The 25,130-nt window shown below is 40.2% G+C and overlaps 1 pseudogene; it reads left to right on the plus strand.

The window, feature by feature from the left end:
* LOC120320445 overlaps positions 1-25,130 on the plus strand; it is a 133,128-nt pseudogene that overhangs the window by 77,672 nt on the left and 30,326 nt on the right.

The following is a 25,130-nucleotide window of genomic DNA, read 5'->3' on the forward strand; positions in this document are numbered from 1 at the left end:
GGATTGAGGTCTGACGACTGCGCAGGCCACTCCAGAACATGAACTGATCTATTTTGGAACCATTCCTTGGCTTTCCTGCTGGTATGCTTGGGGTCATTTGTCTTGTTGGAAGACCTATTTTAGCGGCATATCATATTCAGCAAAGGGTAGCATAACCGTTTCCAAAATATCCACATACACATGCTGATCATTATGGTTTTATCCAATGTATTGGTCCAACTCCATAGTAAGAAAACATGCCCATACCATTACACTGGATCCGCCGGGTTTAATTGCTTCTACTGTGTCGTTTGGCTTATATTCGGTGTTCCTAGGCGCCTTACATTCGATCAGATCCATTGCCACCAAAAAAACCACCTTGCTCTCATCTAACCAATAAAAGTTCGTCCATCTTTCGCATGGCCAATTTAAATGTTCCTTGACGAACCTAATGCGCTTGGGTATGTGTCTCCCATTTAAAAAAAGGACCTTTCCTTGGACTACAGCCTTTTAAACTATGTTCCCTTAGACAAAAAAGGTATGGTGGTGGTATTATTTTTTTCGCAACTGTATGTGCTGTTTCATTGTTTACCACCGATTGGTGCTGTAAGCTTACGGCTAGGAAAATAGACTTAATTGCTTCTTTAGTGACATTCAGAGCAAACCGTTTTAACACCATTTCAGCGTTTTGTCAAGTTGGAGGTGTTCCAATATCCACATCGGGAATTTTCTTAAAAACCTGTTTATTGTTGGAATACCATTTCCGCACCTTAAATGCGCATGCTAACAATATTCTGTTTAACTTATTAGGTAGGCACATTAGTGCCCTTGTGCTGTCAAAAGTTATGTCATCATATTTGATGACATTACAGAACCCCGCTGTTAGGTACGCCCTATTGTTAAGAACATAAGCCTTTGAAGATTCACACATAAAACCCTCAGAACCTGAAACAGAGGGGGAGGGGTACAACAAACATCGTCGTTCACGGGGCAATTCTACTCCAGTACTTGGCAAGTTCATCACGGCATTGTAATTCTTGTCCTTCGTTTATCCTCTCTAAAACTCTTTCGGACCTCGCCTAATAGAATTGACTATACCCTTCACCGAAATGGTCAGGAAGCGAAACACTACTGAAAGAGTATTTTGTAATTTTACCAAAATATTTATTTGGTAAGTCTTTATACCTAACCAGAGAGAACGCTTTAGTCGAGTTCCCTGACTATCTGATACCCGGAAGTGCGAAGGAGAGGGCGAAGGAGGGCTTGGCAAAAAGTTTTTGGTAAATCGATAGAATTTACAAAAACTAATACAAAATTGAAAAAATATCAAACATTTTTTCATGTACCAGAGAGCTGCAACGAGTCAAACATATTTGTTCATACTCGAGTACTGATTTGGACTCTCAATGATTTTTTCGGTTTGATTCATGTATATGAATTTGCCTTCGACCAGCAACAACCACAATTTAAGTATTTACCAATCACTCATACTTGATTTGCTTTTGCACATTCACCATTGTAGGGATACAACCGAAAATGATTCGCACTAATACTTGTATGATTGAAGCGTTTGAAAGAGTCGGGTAGGACATCATACAATGAAAGCATTTACTCGAGTCATTCCACGTGGTTAGTTTGATTAAAACTTTTGTAAAAATTGAAACATTCAGCTGTATCCGATAAATAAAGTTCGGAACATATACTTAAGTATATGAAGTTCCTTATGGAATATATTGGCCGAAATAAAAATGAACAAGTCGAAATTGTGCCCGGGTTCGTTTATTGTCGCACGTGCTCAATTGTGCTAAATTATGAAAATTCCAACCTCAAACTTGATAGGCATAAGTGTTGCAAGGCCATGATAAACCAATTTTGGTAAAACAAATGGAATATATTGGCCGAAATAAAAATGAACAAGACGAAATTGTGCCCGGGTTCGTTTATTGTCGCACGTGCTCAATTGTGCTAAATTATGAAAATTCCAAACCTCAAACTTGCATAGGCATAAGTGTTGCAAGGCCATGAATAAACCAATTTTGGTAAAACAAATGTCTGCTGAAATAAAAAAACGAGGCAACCAAAATTTGTGCGAATTGGATCACCGAAGATTGCCGACCGTATTCAGCTATACAAGGAGCTGGCTTTAAAAAAAATGCTCAAATTTTTTACAGGGAGAATATTGACTTGGAAGACCTTATACCCGATCCAAAAACCATATCGAGGAACGTGCAAAAGGACGCAGCGGAGAAAAAAAGACAGCTTCGAGGAGAAATTGTACGCAGCAAAAAACCTTCGGCCACAATTGATTGTGGACGGATAATTTTGTTCATCGAAACTTTCAGGGCGTCACATTCCACTACATGGTCGACAACAAGTTACAAGACATTGTGCTCGGGATGAAATCAATGTCTTTAAAATCTCTAAAAACTGCACAGTGTATTTGAGGAATTTTGAGTCGTCAATATAGAGCCCATTAAATTTGTGACCGATAGAGGCTCCAATGTCATTAAAGCTCTACAAATAACATTAGACTTAACTGCAGTAGAAACTTATTATCCAATGTCCTCGAAAAATTCTTTTTCGCAACTGAAGAGTTGTCAAACACAATCGAAGCTTGCAAAAAAATTACAAGTATTTTAAAAAGTCAAATTTGCAACATCTTCTTGTCACGTCTTTAGAAATTACAGAATGCTTACGTCCGTGCTTACGTTCATGACAACTGGCCAGGCATGAATACAATTTTGACAACGAAGGGCGAAAGTCAACGACCTTTAAATATAAATATCATTATTGTTAAATCATTGGTAGATGTTTGCGAGAACGTTGAAATTGTTTTTGAAAAACTGCAGGTATCCAGACACCATCGCTATGTTATGTATTGCCTTCCATAAATGCACTAAAATAAAATTTATGCCCAAATCCGGAGATATTCCTACAATAACTATTTTAAAGCGACACATTTTAGAAATCGTTGAAACCATTTGGGTGGCTAACTTAATAAAGTTGCCTGTTTTTATACCCTCCAGGATTAATATGCAAGCAACTGAGCTGGATGAATAAAAGAATTTTGTGCATCGTTTGTTTTCCAAAAAAGGCAAAAATGAGGCATTAAGACCATTAACACCCTACAAAGCTCATATTTAACTTGGATTTAGATAGCCAGACGGATGCCTTAAGCGAATCTGATAATTATATAAAACAAGAGAGAACGCTATAGTCGAGTTCCCGACTATTGATACCCGTTACACAGCTAGTAGAAGTGCGAAGGAGAGTCTTCAACACTGACAGTTTTGGCGGTTTGTGGGTATTGGAGTGGCAAAAAGTTTTTGGGCAAATCGATAGAAATTTACAAGACCAATACAAAAATGAAAAAATATCAAACATTTTCAAAAGTGTTGGCGTGGCAGCTTGGGCGGTTTGTGGGCGTTAGAGTGGGCGTGGCAACATGAATCGACAAACTTGCGCTGCTTCTTTGTCTCTGAAGTCTGTATACTTAATCTCAACTTTCTAGCTTTTGTAGTTCCTGAAATCTCGATGTTCATACGGACGGACAGACGGACGGACAGACGGACTCGGCTATTGATCCTGATTAAGAATATATATACTTTATATGGTCGGAAACGCTTCCTTCTGCCTGTTAATACTTTTCAACGAATCTAGTATACCCTTTTACTCTACGAGTAAAGAGTATAACTATTTGTATACTTTGTATAGTAGATAATATAATTAAATGGAATTTCGAATAAAAAGCCATTTTGGTAAGTTTAAAAAATAATAGTTTTAAGTACACGTTAATCTTGGTTTTCTTAATCTTTTAAGCTAATACGAGTATGTATGTGTTAGTTGATTAGGTTAAACAGCCGTTGTGTAATGAAGGTTGCTTCGGACCCAGGGTCAATCAGGGCTAGCGCTTCGAAATTGCACCCCAGATGGCACACGTTAGTAGGGCAGTGCCCACTAGAACGGCTCTTGAACCGGAAGCGAAGCATACTTACACATCTGAGGGATCCTGAAGGCGCCCGTGCCTTCTGAAGTAGGTGCGGGCCGAGACCTGGCTGTCGCAGACGAACTTGGAGCGGTCGCAAATTGATTAACACGGTTGCAGAGGGTTTATGCCGGCTGTGGCATGTGAAGCAGCTGTGGGCACTAGTGCAATCCATTGCTGGTGCACTCGTGCGAAACAGTTCAGGCAGAGCTGCCTTTTCTTGATGTAGTCGGAGCGACCATTCACATCCATTTCGAGGAACCGTGTACTTAAGCGAATAGGGTGGTCCTCCCTGGAACAGAAATCACACCCCTTGGGGGCGGAAGCCACCCTGGTCTCGTATGAGTTGGGCCTGCGCGGTGGGGCGCACGCAGTTGCCGATCTCGGCGGAAATTGCCCAGAGGCCGGACGTCATCGACGGTCTCCAGAGTACGATAGCGCTCGATCTCATTCAAGTTCGAATTTCGGCCTTGTTGTATATGGATTGCTCCCACAAGAATAGTGTGGTTTTAGGAAGCTTTGCGGACACCATAAACACCAGTGGCAATCTCAAGCATCGACTTGAATGGAGAACGTCTTCAAGGCTGTCAAACAGCTTTGAATTGTGTTTTGTAAGTATCTTAAGGCGGTCCCGGACTCTTGGTGGACAGTTGGGAGGCTGTGTAAAATCTTCAAGTGGCTGTTAACCAGTAAACGTCTATTTTCATAGCGATCCGTAAGGCCTCGCCACGCTGAACTAAACCCTTCATTCGTCACCGGTGCTTTCGACACTATCACGTGTGCATCGCTACTCGTCTTGGCAAGCAGGTGAAACAACCTTTCCACCGGTGTGAGACGGGAATTTTGGATATTTATCGCAGTGAAAAGGTCTCGGAATGTGGGCCACCGAAGATAATCACCAGCGAAAACTTCGGTGTCCACTGGCGGTAGACGACACCCTGTCGTCGAAGGTGTGGGAACACTGGCGGAAGCCTAAGTGGACTGGACTGCCGCCTTTTCTACTATCTCCTGAAGATTGACAACACATCTCGAATAGACGGAATAACAGTAGCTGTATTTGGATTCCAGCTCTGTGAAGGTGTCGGGATCCTCGACGGACACGGAAAAAAAGATCGGAGTAGCTATCATAACCCTTCTTCACATTTTCCCCTAAGGCCCGGATTTCGTCCAGATGGACTCGGCACATTTGCCGGGAAAATCTCTCAGGTTCCGAGGCGCCCGGAGTGTGGAGGTTAGCTTCGAATAAGCCAACTCGGTCCGTCGTGGGCTTGAACCTTTGAATAGTGGTGGCAGCCTTTGGCTTTAACTGAGACTGCTGCGGAGATGCGGATTGGGACCTTTCCAAGCGGATCGAAGGGATCGTATGCGGTTTCTTCTCGCCTCCCGCGGGGATTCCCAGAATCGACTTCTGCTGTTCAGGGCTTGTCACCTGACTTGGGCAACGGGTGCCTTGGAAGAAGCGGCCAGAAGGTCACACTAATGCTCTTGGCGCGACAAGTTTGTCGTCAAATAACTTGACTCTAACAAACCAAAAAAAATACCCGCTGGCTGATGATCACACTGCCACTTTGTTTCGCGCCCGTCCGCCAGCGAACGACGATGACATGACCTGTGTGGTACACAAATAAATGTTCGTCGCGACTCCGAAGCGGATCCAAAACTGGCAATAGTTGCGCGGGCTCGGGACGACACCGAAGAAAATTCGGTCAGAAAACTTCAACGGCCGACTCGTGCTGCGGGCGGATGGCGCTCTATGAGGATTGGATAACAGAATTGGGAACGGGAATGTAGGATAGAAAATTCGAGATCTCCATATCGTCGGACACGAATATGTGAATATACATATTAATATTTCGTTGCTCGGACGTTTCGCTTTCTTATATTTTGTTGGGTTAGAAAACAAAATTAGGCCCACGAAAGGTTGATCTTGTTCCGTAATCCGAAAATAATTAATTAATAAAATATTAATCGCAGAATTCACTTATTCTCCAACTTAATAAGTGGCTGTTTTGCCGTCGGCAAGCAGTGTGTGCGTAAGGGACGCAAGAGAGAGGGAGAACAAACAACAACAGCGCCGCGGCCTTTGCAGCGGTAAATTCGAAGCTTCTGGACAAAAAATCAATTGCGGTCCCGCCCTTATGGATTTGTAATAATGTTGTTGTTTTTGTCTCGCTTTTAATTTGTATTTATAATAATTCGTAATTTAATAATTTCGTAGTGGAGGGTAGTGGAAAATGGCAGATAATATACTTATATGAAATATATGGGCATGCATAAATATGTAAGTGCACAGTGAAGCTTCGAGAAGTGGACTGTATTTGAATGTATTGAATGTCTGTAAAAAGACACCAGGATAAGAAAAAAAATTTCGCAAACAGGGCGGACTGTCCGGCGAACAAAGAAATTCCCGAACACAGTGCACACCAGTTAGCAGATATTAATTATGCCTTTTTCGTCACCACACAATTTCACTTTTCACTTTGCGAATTCGCGGAGTTAGAATTGCGCCGACATATAATTGTGTACAAATGTATGTACATACGTATGTGAAGGATGTATGGGATGAGTCCGGACAACCGGCACAAGTTGGCACTTCAGAAATACAACCTGCAGTGCCAAAACCCCTCTCGGTGGTTCCACTAAAGAAACAAATTTTCGTTTCTCGGCTTTCTCCCGATCAAACATCATCTGATGTATTGTCTTATATACAAGACAAAACAACGCTAGGGACATCTCACCATTCAAGATAACTTTCTCTAAAGAGCTATTCTTGACCATATGTTCTGGTGATTTTTGGCCGGATAGTATGGTTATGAAATAGCTCTAAGCTTAGATTAACAAGAGAGAATGCTATAGTCGAGCTCCCCGACTGTCTGATACCCGTTACTCAGCTATTGGAAGTGCGAAGGAGCGTCTTCAGCACTGACAGTTTTTGGCGGTTTGTGGGCGTTGAAGTGGGAGTGGCAAAAATTTTTTTGGCAAATCGATAGAAATTTACAAGACTAATACAAAAATGAAAAAAATCAAAACATTTTTTTAAAAAGTTAACGTATTAAGCTTTAATGGCTCTAAGTGTAAAGTTATGACCTTTTGTGGTGCCAATATAATGCACGCCAACTACACTCTAAGTGGGTGCTCTTTGGACAGAATAACACATGTTGATGACCTTGGTGTTCTTCTGGACCCTAAACTTAAATTTTCAGCCCATATTTCGTTTATTGTCAATAAGATCAGGGGTGTGCTTGGTTTTATATAACGGTGGTCAAAGGAATTTGATGATCCTTACATGACCAAGACCTTATTTATTTCTCTAGTCCGTCCGATCCTCGAGTATGGATCACCTGTTTGGAGTCCACAATATGAAGTTTACTCGGACCGCATTGAATCGGTTCAAAAGAACTTCTTACTTTTTGCTTTACGGCGCCTTAATTGGGATGCAAACCGTAGATTACCTCCTTATTCGAGTAGATTAATGTTAATTAACTTACCCTCCTTAGCTAACCGTAGAACGATGCTTGGAACAGTCTTTATTTTTAACCTTATTCGTGGTGAAGTTGATAGTCCCGAAATGGTTAGTCGGCTAAACTTCACTGTTCCAAGCAGATTCACTAGAAATTACGTACCTCTAATTTTGAATCAATGTAGATCTAACTATGAGTTGCATGATATAATAGATTCTATCTATCCTATTTTCTTAATCCGACTCTCTGCCGTTCCTAAAGCGATCAATACTAACGTATTTAACAAATTCTTAGATCTTACTTGTATAAATTAACAAGACCGTTTATTTTAAGTAAGGAATCTTTATTTGATTTATTTATTATATCTCGGCAAGGTAACTTTATTTGTTTTTATTTATTGTACTTGACAATTGGAGAAAAAATTAAAACTGGAACTTAGGCCAGCTCCGTCGGACCACGAAGCCGCCGCTGCCGCTGGAAAGTCGGCTGAATGTTAAGTCAGCGTCTGCAACGGCGGTCCGGCAGCTTACGCGTGCGAGTCTCTGGTTTGGGCTGCAACTTTGTCACGACGGCATCCGGCGTAAGAGCGTTGTCAGCAAACTTAAGCTTGCGCGTGTTAACTCCTCCCCTACTAGTTTGAAACGCGTCTTCGGTTTTCTTCTTTCCCATTCTGCGCTGGTACAATTTCCAGGTGCCCAGGAGGAGTAGGAATAGAGCGATGAGTGCCAAGCCGCCATATGATCGTGAAGATAATCCTGTTCTAAGATCCCCGATATGGCGGAGATTCTTCATGGTAAGGTCATGTAGGAATGGGAGGCTTAGATGTTCTCTGAACAGGGTGACGTTGACCACGGTTGACGTGGATACAGCAGGTTTCTTCTTCAGGATGCCTCGGGGGTTTACGTAACGGGTCCCATTTCGTGAGACGTAATCGTCGTAAGTCGCGAGGAAGGTTACCGCGATTATCTGTTTGTGTCCAGTGCTGTCCACTACATTCATGGACGCGTTGTTATACCCGTTACTCGTAGAGTAAAAGGGTATACTAGATTCGTTGAAAAGTATGTAACAGGCAGAAGGAAGCGTTTCCGACCATATAAAGTATATATATTCTTGATCAGGATCAGTAGCCGAGTCGATCTGGCCATGTCCGTCTGTCCGTCCGTCTGTCTGTCCGTCTGTCCGTCTGTCCGTATGAACGTCGAGATATCAGGAACTACAAAAGCTAGAAAGTTGAGATTAGGCATACAGACTCCAGGGACATAGACGCAGCGCAAGTTTGTCGATTCATGTTGCCACGCCCACTCTAACGCCCACAAACCGCCCAAAACTGCCACGCCCACATTTTTGAAAAATGTTTTGATATTTTTCATTTTTGTATTGGTCTTGTAAATTTCTATCGATTTGCAAAAAAACTTTTTGCCACGCCCACTCTAACGCCCACAAACCGCCCAAAGCTGCTACGCCCACACTTTTGAAAAATGTTTTGAAAATTTTTCATTTTTGTATTGGTCTTGTAAATTCCTATCGTTTTGCCGAAAAACTTTTTGCCACGTCCACTCTAACGCCCACAAACCGCCCAAAGCTGCTACTCCCACACTTTTGAAAAATGTTTTGATATTTTTTCATTTTTGTATTAGTCTTGTAAATTTTTATCGATTTGCCAAAAAACTTTCTGCCACGCCCACTATAACGCCTACAAACCGCCAAAAACTGTGTTTAAGACTCTCCTTCTCCCTTCCACTAGCTGAGTAACGGGTATCAGATAGTCGGGGAACTCGACTATAGCGTTCTCTCTTGTTTATTACTGCAATGCCCTCTCCGATTACTATCACGGGCGCCAGGTGACCGGGGCATGTGGCACAGTGTGCGACGGTTCCAGATACCAGTTGTTGCGCGCATGAAGTATTTTGTAGTCTTCTGCAGAAAGTAGTGCTCACAGTAGCAACGCAGTCACGTACAGCGAAGGTCCTTGTTCCGCAGTCGGCCACCGTATTACCCTCTTCTAGATCTAATATTACGTTATTATGCTGGACACAAAGAATATCTATTTTTTTTACAGCTTAACAGAGGTTTGGGATATTTGATCAAAAAGTACAATAATTCAGAATTTTGAAAAGCCTTTATATGGGAGACCTCTAAAAGGTCGGTTATACTAATATTGGTGAGTTGTTCATTTAATAATTCTTTAATGTCGATGCTGTCTAGTATAATGGGGCTGATTAAATTTATTTTTGCGAGTGTAACAGTGAGGATTAAGTCCTCAAGGTTAGTAATTATCTTTCTATTCTTTGCCAAAATGGTTGCATAAAAATGTTCGACCTCTGCATCTGGTTTCAAAATGTTATTGATGGCCATTGAAACGTCATTGAGTCTTGTTTGGAATTTAGTGTTGATCTCTATCTGCTTGCTGTCGGATTCTATTAACTGATTTTGTTTAAATTTTATTTGTTCCCAGTCATCAAAATCTGGGGTTCCTGCAATTGCCTTAAGGGCACTACCTATCATGTTAATGCTACGTGCTTGACGGTGATGAACGGTCAAGGAAGTTATTAAGGTGGCTATGTGCTGTACGTCCGTTTACAATACCTGTCTCATATGATCTTTGGTAGTTTGTCTATGTCTCGTCGATGTAAGTTTCGAAAGATGTCAAGTTCGTCGTGTGTCCCAAGTAAGTGTACGAGTCCCAGATTGTTACGTCTCCGTCAACTATAGGTATGTAGCCTGCGTGGGAGTAGTCGTTGAGTCTCAATGTCGCTTCGGTCAAGGTCATGGTTGCTATTATTAAACTGAAAAGATATAACCTAAAAAAAATGTAATTAGTTAAAAATAGTTGTCATTATTTTTCAAATGTCAAAAACCTTTTTAAGATTGTCCTTATGGACCACCCTCCCTTTAATAAGAACCGTCGTACCTAGGTCTGCTTCCACTATACCCTCTGTGAATGGGGGTGATAGTTTATTTCCTAATCGTTTATTGGTTTTTATCCAAACTCGATCGCCTACCAGATACGACTTATAGACCCTTTTTATATTCATTTGGTCAAGTGTCTTTTGTTGTGCTGACGCAATCTTTGATTTGAACTGTACTATCTCTGGAGGCTGCGTGAATTATGTCTATGGGTCTCTCGTTTGTCACCGAATGGATTGACCTGTTGTACTTTATAGTTGCAAGGAGAATGTTTTCGACCGTGTCCTCCTCTACCTGTGTTTCCAACTTATAAGAGCGTGCTATATCCCCAAGAGTGCCGTGAAACCGCTCGACTTGTCCATTAGAGAGACTATGCAAGGGTGGGGCGTTCGAAATCACGATGCCAAAGTTATTGTTGAGCATTGATTTAATGGATTCTGAGTTCAAGGATTTCTCGTTGTCACAGTAAATTGCCTTTGTTTTGGGGAACATGTTCAAAAGTTTCAAAAGTGGAGTTTTTGTATCCACAATTGCGCGAGACCGTATAGGTTGTACTACTGCAAACTTGGAAAACTTATCGATGCAGGTTAGAAAATATTTACCGGCAGTGGAGTAAACATCTATATGCAACATTTCTCCGGCGAACGACGGTATCGGGGCTTTCCCTATTTCCTGTTTTCTTGGGTGCCGAACATGCTTACTCATAGTACAGATTCTACAGTTTGCAGCTATTTCTGAGGTTAACTGACCCATTTTTGGAAAAAAGTAGTCCCTAAGTATTTGTTTCGCATTTTCTTGCGCTGCTTTGTGCGCGCGATTAAGTTCGGCTGTCGCAATTTCCCTCTGTTCCGTTGGGTATACAATATCTGTTACCAAGTTCCTGCAATATCTAAAGATGGTGGAAGGGAATGCCGCAACTAATCCGTGTTGGATGAAAGCCAGTACGGTAGCTCGCAATGAATTGCGTTGACTACGTCAGCATTTACTGCATCTTTAATGCTTTGCAAATGTGCAAATGTGCTGGGATCAGAGAAATGTAGTGTGTGACGAGTTTTTGTTTTAAACAAAATAAGCGTCTTCGGATGGGAAATTGTTCCTTCTTCCAAAATAATTTGCTTCCGGAAACAGTTCACCGGTTTCTCTGTGGCTTCAATGGTATACGTGAGGGATTCTTCGCTGTAGGTGGCGACATCCGAGTCTACTGGGTCCTCTAGTGCATTGACAGTTTGGCGAGACAGAGCGTCTGCTACCAAATTCTCCTTTCCGGGTTTATAAATTATGGTCGCGTTGTGCTCATTAATAAAGGCTTTCCAACGCTTTATTTTTGCATTCGGGTTTTTGTCCGATACCGAAAAGGTTAATGGCTGGTGGTCTGTATAAATGTTAAGATTCTTAACACCATACAAGTAATTTCTGAGGTTCTTAAGTGCCCATACGATGGCGAGAAGCTCACGCTCATTTGTGGCAAAATTTACCTCGTTACCCGCAGTGTTCGCGATATCATTGTTATCGGGCGGCCGTCTTGAGACAGTACCGCTCCCAGTCCGTAGCCAGACGCATCTGATGTGAGGTCAAAAGGCTTTTTGTAATTTGGTTAGGACAACATTACATCTTCAGAGGCCAGTATATTTTTTAGCCTATAGAAGGCTTCATATTGCTCTGGTGACATTTCGATTATCACCTTTCTTGAATAGTTGGCACTTACTTTGCCATTTTCGCCCTTCAAGATATTTGTTAGGGGCCTTGCGATGTTGGCAAAGCCCGCTATGAAGCAGCTATAGTAGCGTGCTAGACCTAAAAATGACCTAAGAGCGAATAGTGTTTTTGGTGGGGGAAAGTTTTGATAGCCTTAATTTTATCGGGCGAGGACTGAATCCCGTCTCTGCACACTGTAAATCCCAAATATTCCACGCTTTTCTTGAAAAACTTGGATTTTTCTTGAGACACCCTCATGCCTGCGTCCCTAAGGTTTTTCAAGACCCACTCAATGTCTCTGACGTGGTCTTCTTTGGACTTGAGAAAATTATTACGTCGTCGACGTAAACATAACATATCCTACCAATTTGTTTGCGAAGCACAACATCGATGGCTCGTTGAAAAATACTTGGGGCATTTTTCAGCCCGAAGGGGAGTCTACAAAACTCGTACTTACCGTTGTTGACAGAGAACGCTTTTTTTCCTTTCTCTTTCAACCAATTCGATCTGGTGAAACCCTGACTTGGTCCAGCGTAGTAAAATACTGAGCCTTGCCCAAATTTGACAATATAGTCGAAATGGATGGGATAGGGTATTTGTCGTCGGTTGTCCTATGATTTAGTTTCCTAAAATCAAAAACCAGGCGCTTTTGTTTGTGACCCGCTTCGTCGATGCTTTTTTTATCGACGACCCATATCGGGTTATTGTAAGGAGACTTCGACGGTCGTATTATGCCGTTCGCTAGAAGTTGTTTAACTTCTGCTTTTTCAATTTTTCCAAGCTTCAAAGCGAACGGTCGTGTTTTTTTCTGCGCTCGAATTTATTTTTGTTTTGCTAAATCCAGCGGTGGAATTTAACAAATTATTTAATAATTCAATTTTATAATCTGTACTAGTTAAAGTGCCGTTCGTTTCGCGAGTGAATCTTTTGTGATATGTGCATTATTTTAATAAATTAATTCGATCTGTTCTCTTTCTGTCTTTGCGTTTTGTTTACTCTCTTTTTCGTGCGTTGTCCGTAGTGCTGTTTGGTGTTGTTTTTGTACTTAACTGCACGGTGCACCCGCTCTCTCGCTCTTCCACACAAAATCTTAAAGTGCACACTGCGCTCTTGCGGTACATTTTCTGATTTTGTCTTTTGGTACAGTGGTCAAAACCCAATTAAACATGGAAACCAATGTTGATCACCTGTTTGGAGTCCCCAATATGAAGTTTACTCGGACCGCATTGAATCGGTTCAAAAGAACTTCTTACTTTTTGCTTTACGGCGCCTTAATTGGGATGCAAACCGTAGATTACCTCCTTATTCGAGTAGATTAATGTTAATTAACTTACCCTCCTTAGCTAACCGTAGAACGATGCTTGGAACAGTCTTTATTTTTAACCTTATTCGTGGTGAAGTGGATAGTCCCGACTTGGTTAGTCGGCTAAACTTCACCTTTACCTTTAATTTTAAATCAGTGTAGATCTAACTATGAGTTGCATGATCCCTACAGAGTATTATGTTCTGACTATAATAGATTCTATCCTATTATCTCTAATTCTGACTCTCTGCCGTTTTTAAAGCGATCAATACTAACATACTTAACGAATTCTTAGATATTACTACTAGCATACATATATTTCCTCGTCCTTTACTGTCTTCTATATCGCGTCTATCTTCCCGCGATTCGAGCCGTACGATACACGGCAGCGCCCCTCGGTCGGTTGGGGAGGTGTGGCCGTGGGACTCGCGCGTAAAAAAAAAAAAAAAAAGTCTGACACGCCCTTTGAATACGGATACAGTTTTGAGTAAACTGGTTCGTCATCCGTTGGTATGGTGGCAACCGTATTTATGTTGTACGGTAGGGACTCATTAACGTCCGCAAATGCCTTTACCATTTTTTTATCATACTATCAAAAGTGAGTCTGATAGCAGGAGGGACATCTGCGTCATTTATTTGGATATAGTTCACCTGTTGACATTTGGTGAACTCGATTTTTTCCATCCCATGGTCATGTTTAATGACGTTGTTTGTCAGATCTATTTGAGCATTGACCTGTTTTAAGAGGTCAAGGCCAATTATGCCATCGAAGTCATTAAGTGACTCTAGCATGAAAAAATAGGACTTTACATCGAAAAGGTGGATGAGGCATTTCTGCTCGATCTTAGTGTGCCCATGAATTGATTTGACTTGAAAAGGGCTATCAACTGACACCCAATGTGCCAGTTCGGGAAGTGGTTTTATATAATTTTTTGAGGCCCCTGTGTCTATCAGAAGTCTGATAATTCGCCCTGCAACCGTTCGTCTTATGAACGGAAGCAGGGAGCTTCCGCTAAAAAATTACAGCTTTCGAATCCGGACATATCGTCCTCAACCTGTGTCGTTTCATGCTGTGACCGTGACTCGTAGTCACCGCTACTATCTTCTTGGGGTAGATGATTCAGGTTTTGTTGGGTGCTCATGGACTGGTCGACGTAAATTTGATCGTTCCGGTAGCCCTGTGCGGGTTGCCTATAGCGAGAGGAGGGACCCACCTCCATTGGCTCGGGGACTCGCCCTTGGAAGCTTTGGTTGTTAAAGCGCTGTTTTGTGCTATTTGGGTTTTGCTGGTCATTTCTATCTTTTTGGTTCTTTTGGAAGTAGAGATTCCAGTTTTGAGGATTTTCTTCCTTTGCCTGTTGGGCGTTCTGACGCCAGTTCTGAGACTTTTGCGAATTTTGTTTTTGGGGTTTTTCCTCAAGGTGTTTTGCAAAATTTGCTGCGAAAATGCCTCTCTCGTTGCTTGATTCGGCCTCTTGGGCTAGAGCTAAGGCTGGGAGGTCTATGGGTTGCGCCGCGAAGACCGCCCACTTTAGAGATTTTTGTAATCCTGAGACAAAAACTGAAGCGCGTCGTTTCTAAATTTTTCGTTTAATATAGCTGCTGCGACGGGGTCGTGCGTCATTAGTGTTTTATTTGTCAATAGTGTGAGTTTTTTTCGACTTCGTCGAAATATTGTATTAGTGGCAAGTTGCCCTGCTGACGCGTGCTTTGTTGCTGTTGGATTACGTGAACCGGTGTCTTGTCCGCGTATGTGAAATCTAACCTAGCAATAATGGCTTTAAAATTTAACACTGTGTTGAATGAGGCCAGCACAGCATCTGCTGGTCCCCTTACATTGTTTCTGATTATAGCTACTGCCTGGTAGTGTCTTGAGGTGCCGTTGTATGGCTCGAAGACTTTATAGGCTGCGGAAGCGGCTTGCCTCCACAAAACATAGTTTTCTATCTTTCCGTCGAACTCGGGGATGGATTTTGCAATATCTAAGGGCTCGTCGCAGCGGCGTCCCTGGCACTATTTAAATTTCTTGGAAAGACACTCTATCTGTGGTGCAGAAACTCTACCTTTATTAAGTTGGTTTGTCAGGGAGGCTATCCTCTCTTCAAATAAGCGGCCTTGTTCCTCAAGGGCTGCCTGCACCTTTGCCTCCATCCGAGCAACCTGTTCAGTATTCATTTTTTTTGATTGCTCTAAAGTCCGGTCTAAGTATGAGGGTATTAGTTCGTCACCACTACTGTCGTCCGCCCTTATTTGGTATTGCCCCGGACACAACATAAAAGATTCAAATCGTTTCGGAATTAATTTTTTTTAAGCTTATAGAGGTTCTTCAGCACTCTATTGCAACAGGCAGAAATTTATTTTAGTTTGTTTTAATAAACACTGAAATCTTACACTAGACAGCTCTGAGTACTTTATTTACTTAATTTGAAATAAAAATGAACATCTCACTTACATTTTTTTTTGATATGAAATTCGAACTTCGATCAAGTGGTGGGGTGGCCGCTGCAATATGCTGTTTCCGCCGGCCGCTCGTATTGTTGATTTGCTTTATTAATTCGTTCAGCTCTTTTGGCTGGGGGTCTTAATTTTTTTATTCGTTGTGAGTGCGTATTTTTGCACTATTTTATACCCGTTACTCGTAGAGTAAAAGGGTATACTAGATTCGTTGAAAAGTATGTAACAGGCAGAAGGAAGCGTTTCCGACCATATAAAGTATATATATTCTTGATCAGGATCAATAGCCGAGTCGATTTGGCCATGTCCGTCTGTCCGTCCGTCTGTCCGTCCGTATGAACGTCGAGATCTCAGGAACTACAAAAGCTAGAAAGTTGAGATTAGGAATGCAGACTCCAGGGACATAGACGCAGCGCAAGTTTGTCGAATCATGCTGCCACGCCCACTCTAACGCCCACAAACCGGCCAAAACTGCCACGCCCACACTTTTGAAAAATGTTTTAATATTTTTTCATTTTTGTATTGGTCTTGTAAATTTCTATCGATTTGCAAAAAAACTTTTTGCACGCCCACTCTAACGCCCACAAACTGCCACGCCCACACTTTTGAAAAATGTTTTGATATTTTTCATTTTTGTATTAGTCTTGTAAATTTCTATCTATTTGCCAAAAAACTTTTTGCCACGCCCACAAACCGCCAAAAACTGTCCTTCGCACTTACACTAGCTGAGTAACGGGTATCAGATAGTTGGGGAACTCGACTATAGCGTTCTCTCTTGTTTTTCACTATTTTTGTGGTTTTTTTTTCACAAAATTTGTTTGTTGTTCACTTTAAATCGTACCGCAACTCTTTGCGTTAGCTCGAAGAGTTTTTTCATTTGGATAATTGAGTTCACTTGTTGATTTGGTTATTCACTTTATTGAACCGTACCGCGACTCTTTGCGTTAGCTCGAAGAGTTATAGTAACTGGGTTATTTTCCGTTTGGGCGCCAATTAACAAGACCGTTTATTTTAAGTAAGGAATCTTTATTTGATTTATTTATTATATCTCGGCAAGGTAACTATTTGTTTTTATTTATTGTACTTGACAATTGGAGAACAAAATTAAAACTGAACTTAGGGCCAGCTCCGTCGGACCACGAAGCCGCCGCTGCCGCTGGAAAGTCGGCTAAATGTTGAGTCAGCGTCTGCAACGGGCGGTCCGGCAGCTTACGCGCTGCGAGGCTCTGGTTTCGGCTGCAACTTTGTCACGACGGCATCCGGCGTAAGAGCGTTGTCAGCAAACTTAAGCTTGCGCGTGTTAACTTATACATATATTTCCTTTCCTTAACTGTCTTCTATATCGCGTCTATCTTCCCGCGATTCGAGTCGTACGATACACGGCATCTTCTCGGTCAGTTGGGCGGAAGTGTGGCCGTGAGACTCGTGTTAAAAAAAAAAAAAATATATATATATATATATAGTGACATATCCATAAGTCCCTAAGACTTAAGCACATGCCTACACACTAATACACATACAACATGTATACACAAACACATCCTACACAACTCTGATGTACCCAAAAGATACCAGATAAGTCACCCCTGGTAGACTAAATATCCGTTGCCTAACTTAAACATTCCTTGCTTAAGACCTCGCATCATCGTCACGTTTCCACATTCAAAACTCGGACTCGTAATCCCGAAAAACAGAAGTATTAGATTTCAATAAACAAAATTATAAAATCTAAGAGCACTTGTATTCAAGAGCTAATGCACTTAAATCCAAGAGAAATTCAAAGACAATTAAAGTCAGCAACTCCAAAGCTTTCTCTCTTCATTTGATCAGAACCCTAAAGTCTAAAGTCCATATTAGAAAAGCTCGAATCCGAGGCTTGAACGTCAATCAAAACAGAGTAATTATCAGAATTCAGCTTGAGGCCTAATTATAATCGGTCGGTGTTCTTCTCAACTATAAATATTGTAATCATTAAGTAAAATAAAATTATATTTTTATACCCGTTACTCGTAGAGTAAAAGGGTATACTAGATTCGTTGAAAAGTATGTAACAGGCAGAAGGAAGCGTTTCCGACCATATAAAGTATATATATTCTTGATCAGGATCAGTAGCCGAGTCGATCTGGCCATGTCCGTCTGTCCGTCCGTCTGTCCGTCCGTATGAACGTCGAGATCTCAGGAACTACAAAAGCTAGAAAGTTGAGATTAAGTATACAGACTCCAGGGACATAGACGCAGCGCAAGTTTGTCGATTCAGGTTGCCACGCCCACTCTAACGCCCACAAACCGCCCAAAACTGCCACGCCCACATTTATGAAAAATGTTTTAATATTTTTTCATGTTTGCATTGGTCTTGTAAATTTCTATCGATTTGCAAGAAAACTTTTTGCCACGCCCACTCTAACGCCCACAAACCGCCCAAAGCTGCCACGCCCACACTTTTGAAAAATGTTTTGATATTTTTTCATTTTTTTATTAGTCTTGTAAATTTCTATCTATTTGCCAAAAAACTTTTGGCCACGCCCACTCTAACGCCCACAAACCGCCCAAAACTGCCACGCCCACATTTTTGAAAAATGTTTTAATATTTTTTCATGTTTGCATTGGTCTTGTAAATTTCTATCGATTTGCAAGAAAACTTTTTGCCACGCCCACTCTAACGCCCACAAACCGCCCAAAGCTGCCACGCCCACACTTTTGAAAAATGTTTTGATATTTTTTCATTTTTTTATTAGTCTTGTAAATTTCTATCTATTTGCCAAAAAACTTTTGGCCACGCCCACTCTAACGCCCACAAACCGCCAAAAACTGTCCTTCGCACTTACACTAGCTGAGTAACGGGTATCAGATAGTCGGGGAACTCGACTATAGCGTTCTCTCTTGTTTTTACATATGAAAATTGCGATTATATAATTATATATATATGTAACTATGTATGATGTATGAACATATGTAAATATGTATGATGTATAATGTATGAACTTATAAACATAAGTAAATATGTATGAAGTACGAACATATGACCATATGTATGTACGTATAAGACCGTTTGCACGTTGATATACGAAAAAAAGAACGGCGGCGCGCGCATAAAAGCGAAGCGAAGACGGATTGAGAAGACAAATGTGGTGAGTTAAATTTCTCACATGCCTTTGTGTCGGGAAAATTCACGAATGTGGAATTCACACAGAAAATAGTCTTACAGCAGTGCGCCCGAAATTGAATGTTTGCAGCTCTGCTGAAGACGGGCAGTGAGAAAATTTAAGAAGGCTCGTACTGATCTTGGCGGAACAAATGGCCGGAAACTGCTGGCAAACGGGAAGAATATCCGGGCTTGAAGAAACAGTGTCTGTGAGGGCGATCGTCCTCCAACGATAAGTGGCAAGCTGTTGGCGAATAGATAAATTTCCACGGCGCAGAGCAAAAGTCAAAAAAAAAACCCCCCAGGGGTCGAAGAAGAAGAACGAAGCGGGGGCATCGTGGGTCTTGAGTTCTGCTTTATTCAGCTGCATACATGAGACTAAAGTTGAAGCTTTAACTAGAGCGGCGCTCCCACCCGCTTTACATCGATAAAGCGGGCTCGGGTGTTCGACGGCGCCCGACTGCGATATTTGGAAAGCGCGAGCCCGGATGAAAGCGAGAGCGTAAGTGCGGAAAAGAGGGGCGAGCGCGTACAAGAGCTAAAGCTCTGCGCGCAGAGGCGATACAGAGTCCCTATCGATTATAATTCACTGTTCCAAAACAATAAAATGAATCCAAAAAATAAAACGATTATACGTTTAAACAATAGAATTATAAAATTGTAAGCCTTATGTAATCTTTTTAGTGTATATATGTTTTTTGATATATGTAGATATTAAACAGTATTTTTAAGTATTCTTACTTTCTTAAAAAGCCATTTTCATATATTTCAGCTAACTATGAACGATTTCAGCGTTCATAGAATAATTGGACGAGGGGGTTTTGGAGAAGTATATGGATGCCGAAAAGCTGACACTGGAAAAATGTATGCAATGAAATGCTTAGACAAAAAACGGATTAAAATGAAACAAGGAGAAATGTTAGCACTTAATGAAAGAAATATGTTGCAAGCAGTCAGCACTGGAGTAAGATCGTTTATAAATTGTACTTTACTTTAGTAATTAATACATTTTCATAGATTGATTGTCCGTTTATAGTGTGTATGACCTATGCCTTTCATACACCAGATAAACTGTGTTTTATATTAGACCTAATGAACGGTGGTGATCTACATTACCATTTATCGCAGCATGGTATTTTTAGTGAGGACGAAATGAAATTTTATGCAGCTGAAGTAAGTAATGCCATTAAATATTTTATTTTACTCAAACCTCTAACATATTAGGTTATTATGGGATTGGAACACATGCATAAACGCTGTATTGTGTACCGAGACTTAAAACCCGCCAACATATTGCTCGATGAAAACGGACACATACGAATATCTGATTTGGGATTGGCTTGCGACTTCTCAAAAAAGAAACCGCATGCATCAGTGGGAACTCATGGATATATGGCTCCAGAAGTGCTATCCAAAGGAACGTCATACGATTCGTGTGCTGATTGGTTCAGCTTGGGATGCATGTTGTATAAATTGCTTAAAGGTCATTCTCCATTTCGACAACATAAAACAAAGGATAAGCTTGAAATTGACAAAATGACATTAACTATGGTATGTTTATAGATCTTTCAAATATATCAATTTAATACTTTGAGACATTTTTATCAACCACAAGAAATTTGGGATTAAAGTTATGAATTTTGTTTTTTTTGTTCCTACAATTTAAAAAAGAAATTAACCCATAAATTGAGCCCTATTTATGATTTCATTAATATAAACAAGATTCATACTTAAGCATAAATTTACCCTTGCAAAAATTAAATTGATTTCAGTCAAAGGTTTTCAACTCAGTAAATGAGGACTAGAAAATAGGGAAAGGCATATGTATACACATTTGACTATATATTAGAAAACAGAAAATTACAAGATAATACAATCTTAACTTCAATCTACATGTCTAGTCTCAACTTCCCAGCTTTTATAGTTTCCGATCGGAAACGCCAAATTCTTCCTGTTGCATACTTTTTAACGAATCTAGAATTTTACTCTACCGGTAACGGCTTTAACAAGAGATAACCCTTTAGTCGATTTCATCGACTATTATATACCTGTTAGTGGGTTGGCATAGGAACTGGTAAGAAATGTATGAAATCAAAAAAAAATTCAAGCATTTTTCAATATTCTGGCCTTGACTGCTTTTCACGATTATATAACACGAGATGAAATAAAAAATGCTGTGAAAACTGTTGGCGTGGCAGTCTTGGGTGGTTTGTCAGCGTTACAGTGGCCGTGTAAATTTTTTGAAATAAATTTTCCTCGAGTCTACGTCTCTGCATGCCTAATATATATATATATATATATATATTTCTAGATTTTATTCTCGACATCACAGCAGTCATAACCACAGTCTTGGAGGTTCGTCAATAAATAATATAAATAATAAACAATAAATAATATAATAATTTAAGCTATTGTTTCCTAATTTCTAATTTTATACAAACTGAGCAAAAAAGTCTTGATTTCAAAGTTTTACTCTTGTACCCGTTACTTGTAGAATAAAGGGGTATACTAGACTCGTTGAAAAGTATATATACGAGTATATAAAGTATATATATTCTTGATCGGGATTAACAGCCCAGTCGATCTGGCCATGTCCGCCTGTCCGTATGAACATCGAGAGCTCAGAAACTATAAAAGCTAAAAAGTGAGATTAAGGATCTAGACTACAGAGCTAAAGACGCAGCGCAAGTTTGTTGACCCATGTTGCCACGCCCAATAACCGCCCAAAGCTGCCACACCCACACTTTTTAAAAATGTAAATTTCTATCGATATCCAAAACTTATTGACACGCCCACAAACCGCCCAAAACTGCCCCACCCACACTTTTGAAAAATGTTTTGATATTTTTCACATATTTGTTAATCCTGTAAATTGCTCTCGATTTGCCAAAAAATCTTTTTGCCACTCCCACAAACCACCAAAAACTGTTATTGTTGAAATTGTTGTTCTTTTTCGCACTTCCACTGATGAGCAACGGGTATCAGATAGTCCCCGACTATAGCATAATTCTATATATTAATATAATAACAATATAATAAGTAGTGCAAACCAGATAAGGCGTGTTTTACCACTGAACTCAACAAATTAAGTTTTCGTTTTGTTACATTTTGCACTTTCACTCCCTTTTCTTATAATACTACTCTCTATTAAATAATCAAAATATGCAGCAATTATAAATAATTAAATGGTTCTGTAAATCATCACTTCGTGGATAGTGAGCCTATGCATTTATTTGAGGTAATTAGAAGAAGAGCAGTCACGATCACTATTAATTAAAGTAGTGCAGTAACCTGTAAACGTAGTTTTTCCTCTTTTATACTCATTAGCCCTTAGTTTATCTCATCTTACTGAAAAACACATGATTAAAATAATATAAAATTTGGTTAAACCAAGAAGAATACGATTTAATAATAGAACATATGAAAGCACTTGAAAATTCAGCAGCAGACGCAGTTTGACGCTATACTCGAGTATATTCGACTATCTATATCCGTTAATCAACTAGTGGAAGTGGGAAGTTTAAATTTATAATATTGTTTGGCATATCGATAAAAAAGGATAAGGCAAATTAAAAAAATTAAAAAAGGTTTTTAAAGACGTGTGCAGGATTGCTTTTATGCGGTTTGTGGGTGCTAGACTGAGTGTGGCCAAAATTTGTTCTGCATATCGATAGAAATTGACAAGACACACAATAACATAAAAAACACTTTAAAATTTCCTAGAATTTACTACATAATCTCAACTTTCTAGCTTTTATAGTATCTAAAAACTCGACGTTACGACATACGGACGACTCGGCTAGTGATCCTGATCCAGAATATGTAGACTGTAACGGAAAGGGTACATAAACTTAGAATTTTGGGATCTGGCTACCCCTGTTTTTATAAAAGTATACACATTTTTTAATTAACAATTTTTTTATAAGGATATTACCAAAAGGAAAAAAAAAAACCAAAAGATTTTAAGAACCTGTGTACTTTATATTTTTTTAATAATTTTTTTTTTTTAGAACGTAGAACTTCCGGAATCGTTTTCTTTGGAACTTAAGAATTTGTTGGAAATGTTACTTCAAAGGGACGTCTCTAAACGGCTTGGGTGCATGGGAAACGGGTGAGATAACACTGTGTAGCAGGATAAACTTCCATTGCCGTAACCCAAAAAGATTGTTGATACAATGCGCAAATTACCCATATACCACGTAAATTGGTCCATAAGCAATTGTTTCTAGAAATTGGACCTAAATTGTAAAATAAATTAGTTTTATCTAATTTAAAAGTTTTGTACATGCCCACCGTTTTGTAAAACTAAATTTATATTTTGCTTGGAATTTTTGATTAGGAATCATTATTATGACCATATTTGGAGTATGCGTATTGTAATCCACCAATTTCGCAGCGGATCCAGCAATAAAAGTTCAATTTTTCAACACAGTGTACTAATATATATATTTATTTTTTGCCCTAATTTTCGATCTTTTAGCGCGGATGAAGTAAAAATGCACAACTTTTTCTGTGGAATTGATTGGCACCAAGTTTACTTACAAAAATATACTCCACCTTTAGTACCCCCTAGGGGAGAAGTAAATGCCGCAGATGCCTTTGATATTGGATCGTTTGATGAGGAAGATACCAAGGGCATAAACTAAACGACGCCGATCAAGATCTTTATAAAATGTTTTCGTTGACCATATCTGAAAGGTAAGATTTTAATCGATAGTTTATGTATATTGAATGACCTTTTTATTGAATGAGCGCTGAATGTCACGCATTTACCTCCAGGAAGTAGTGTTTGGATTAGTTTGCAGGAAGATAGACAAGTAATAGAAAAACACATAGAGAGTATTTAAGGAAAACAAGAGAGAACGCTATAGTCGAGTTCCCCGACTATCTGATACCCGTTACTCAGCTAGTGGAAGTGCGAAGGAGAGTCTTCAACACTAACAGTTTTTGGCGGTTTGTGGGCGTTAGAGTAGGCGTGGCAAAAAGTTTTTTGGCAAATTGATAGAAATTTACGAGACTTATACAAAATAAAAAATATCAAAACATTTTTCAAAAGTGAGGGCGTGGCAGCATTGGGCGGTTTGTATAGTAGTTTGTAGTTCCTGAGATCTCGACGTTCATACGGACGGACGGACAGATGGACATGGCCAGATCGACTCTGCTATTGATCCTGATCAAGAATATATATACTTTATATGGTCGGAAACGCTTCCTTCTGCCTGTTACATACTTTTCAACGAATCTAGTATACCCTTTTACTCTACCAATAACGGGTATAACTAGTCAGAATATAATACGTTCGTGCATATCAAATGTATAAGTTAACTAAAGCAAACGTCGCTCCCACGGGCGCATGAAATACGACAACATCGGCATACTGCAACGTAAGCATTATGCCGGATGTCGATACGTAGCCGGCAGACACTGCAGATTTGCGTGGCCGCTACGAATATGAGATCGCAACAATGTGTTTCGTTTTCATGCTAGCTCCTAAGTTTGAATTCTTGTATTTTATATTCAGTTCTGATTTTGTCTCCGACGCTACAGCTCCGCTTGGCTCGGTGTAATAAAGCATAAAAAGTAACTCCTAATCTTTCATTGTCACGGCTCCGCCTGACACCTGATTAGTAAAGGTCGCTCGCGTTAACCGCCGGCCAACCCTTATCTTAATTGGCGCCCAACCAGTGGTATTTGACAGTGCGTTAGTCATTACCCACGAACACAAAAAAAAAGTGCAAAACAAACTAAAAGAAATTCTAAAAATCTAAAACCTAACTACAAGTTAATCAGACTCAGCCACATTAACAGGGCTGTAGCAACAAAACAAGTGCTTGTGACCACTGTTGTTTACAACAGAACTATTTAACAAGTGGGTGCTGCTGACCTACGTCAACACAGGCAGCAGCACAGCTACAACGCCATTAACTCGCCTCTTGAGTGCAGTTGCTGAGGTGCGCTATAGCGCAAACTTAATTTCACGTCACACAGAGCTATCTGGACAGCGGAGACGGCAGCGCGGGAGGCAGAGACAAGCAGTGTACAAAAACAGAAACCAACTTCAGTTTAGAACACAACACAACACCAAAAAAAAAATGTAAGTGGGCACCTTTTTTTTTAAAACTGCACTTAAACCTGCGAAACAAAAAATAAGCATATAAACAAATTTTTGCAAGTGTCTTTTCTTAAATGAAATTAAATAATAAA

This window comes from Drosophila yakuba, unplaced genomic scaffold (assembly GCF_016746365.2).
Source record: "Drosophila yakuba strain Tai18E2 unplaced genomic scaffold, Prin_Dyak_Tai18E2_2.1 Segkk50_quiver_pilon_scaf, whole genome shotgun sequence".
Classification (NCBI taxonomy): domain Eukaryota; kingdom Metazoa; phylum Arthropoda; class Insecta; order Diptera; family Drosophilidae; genus Drosophila; species Drosophila yakuba.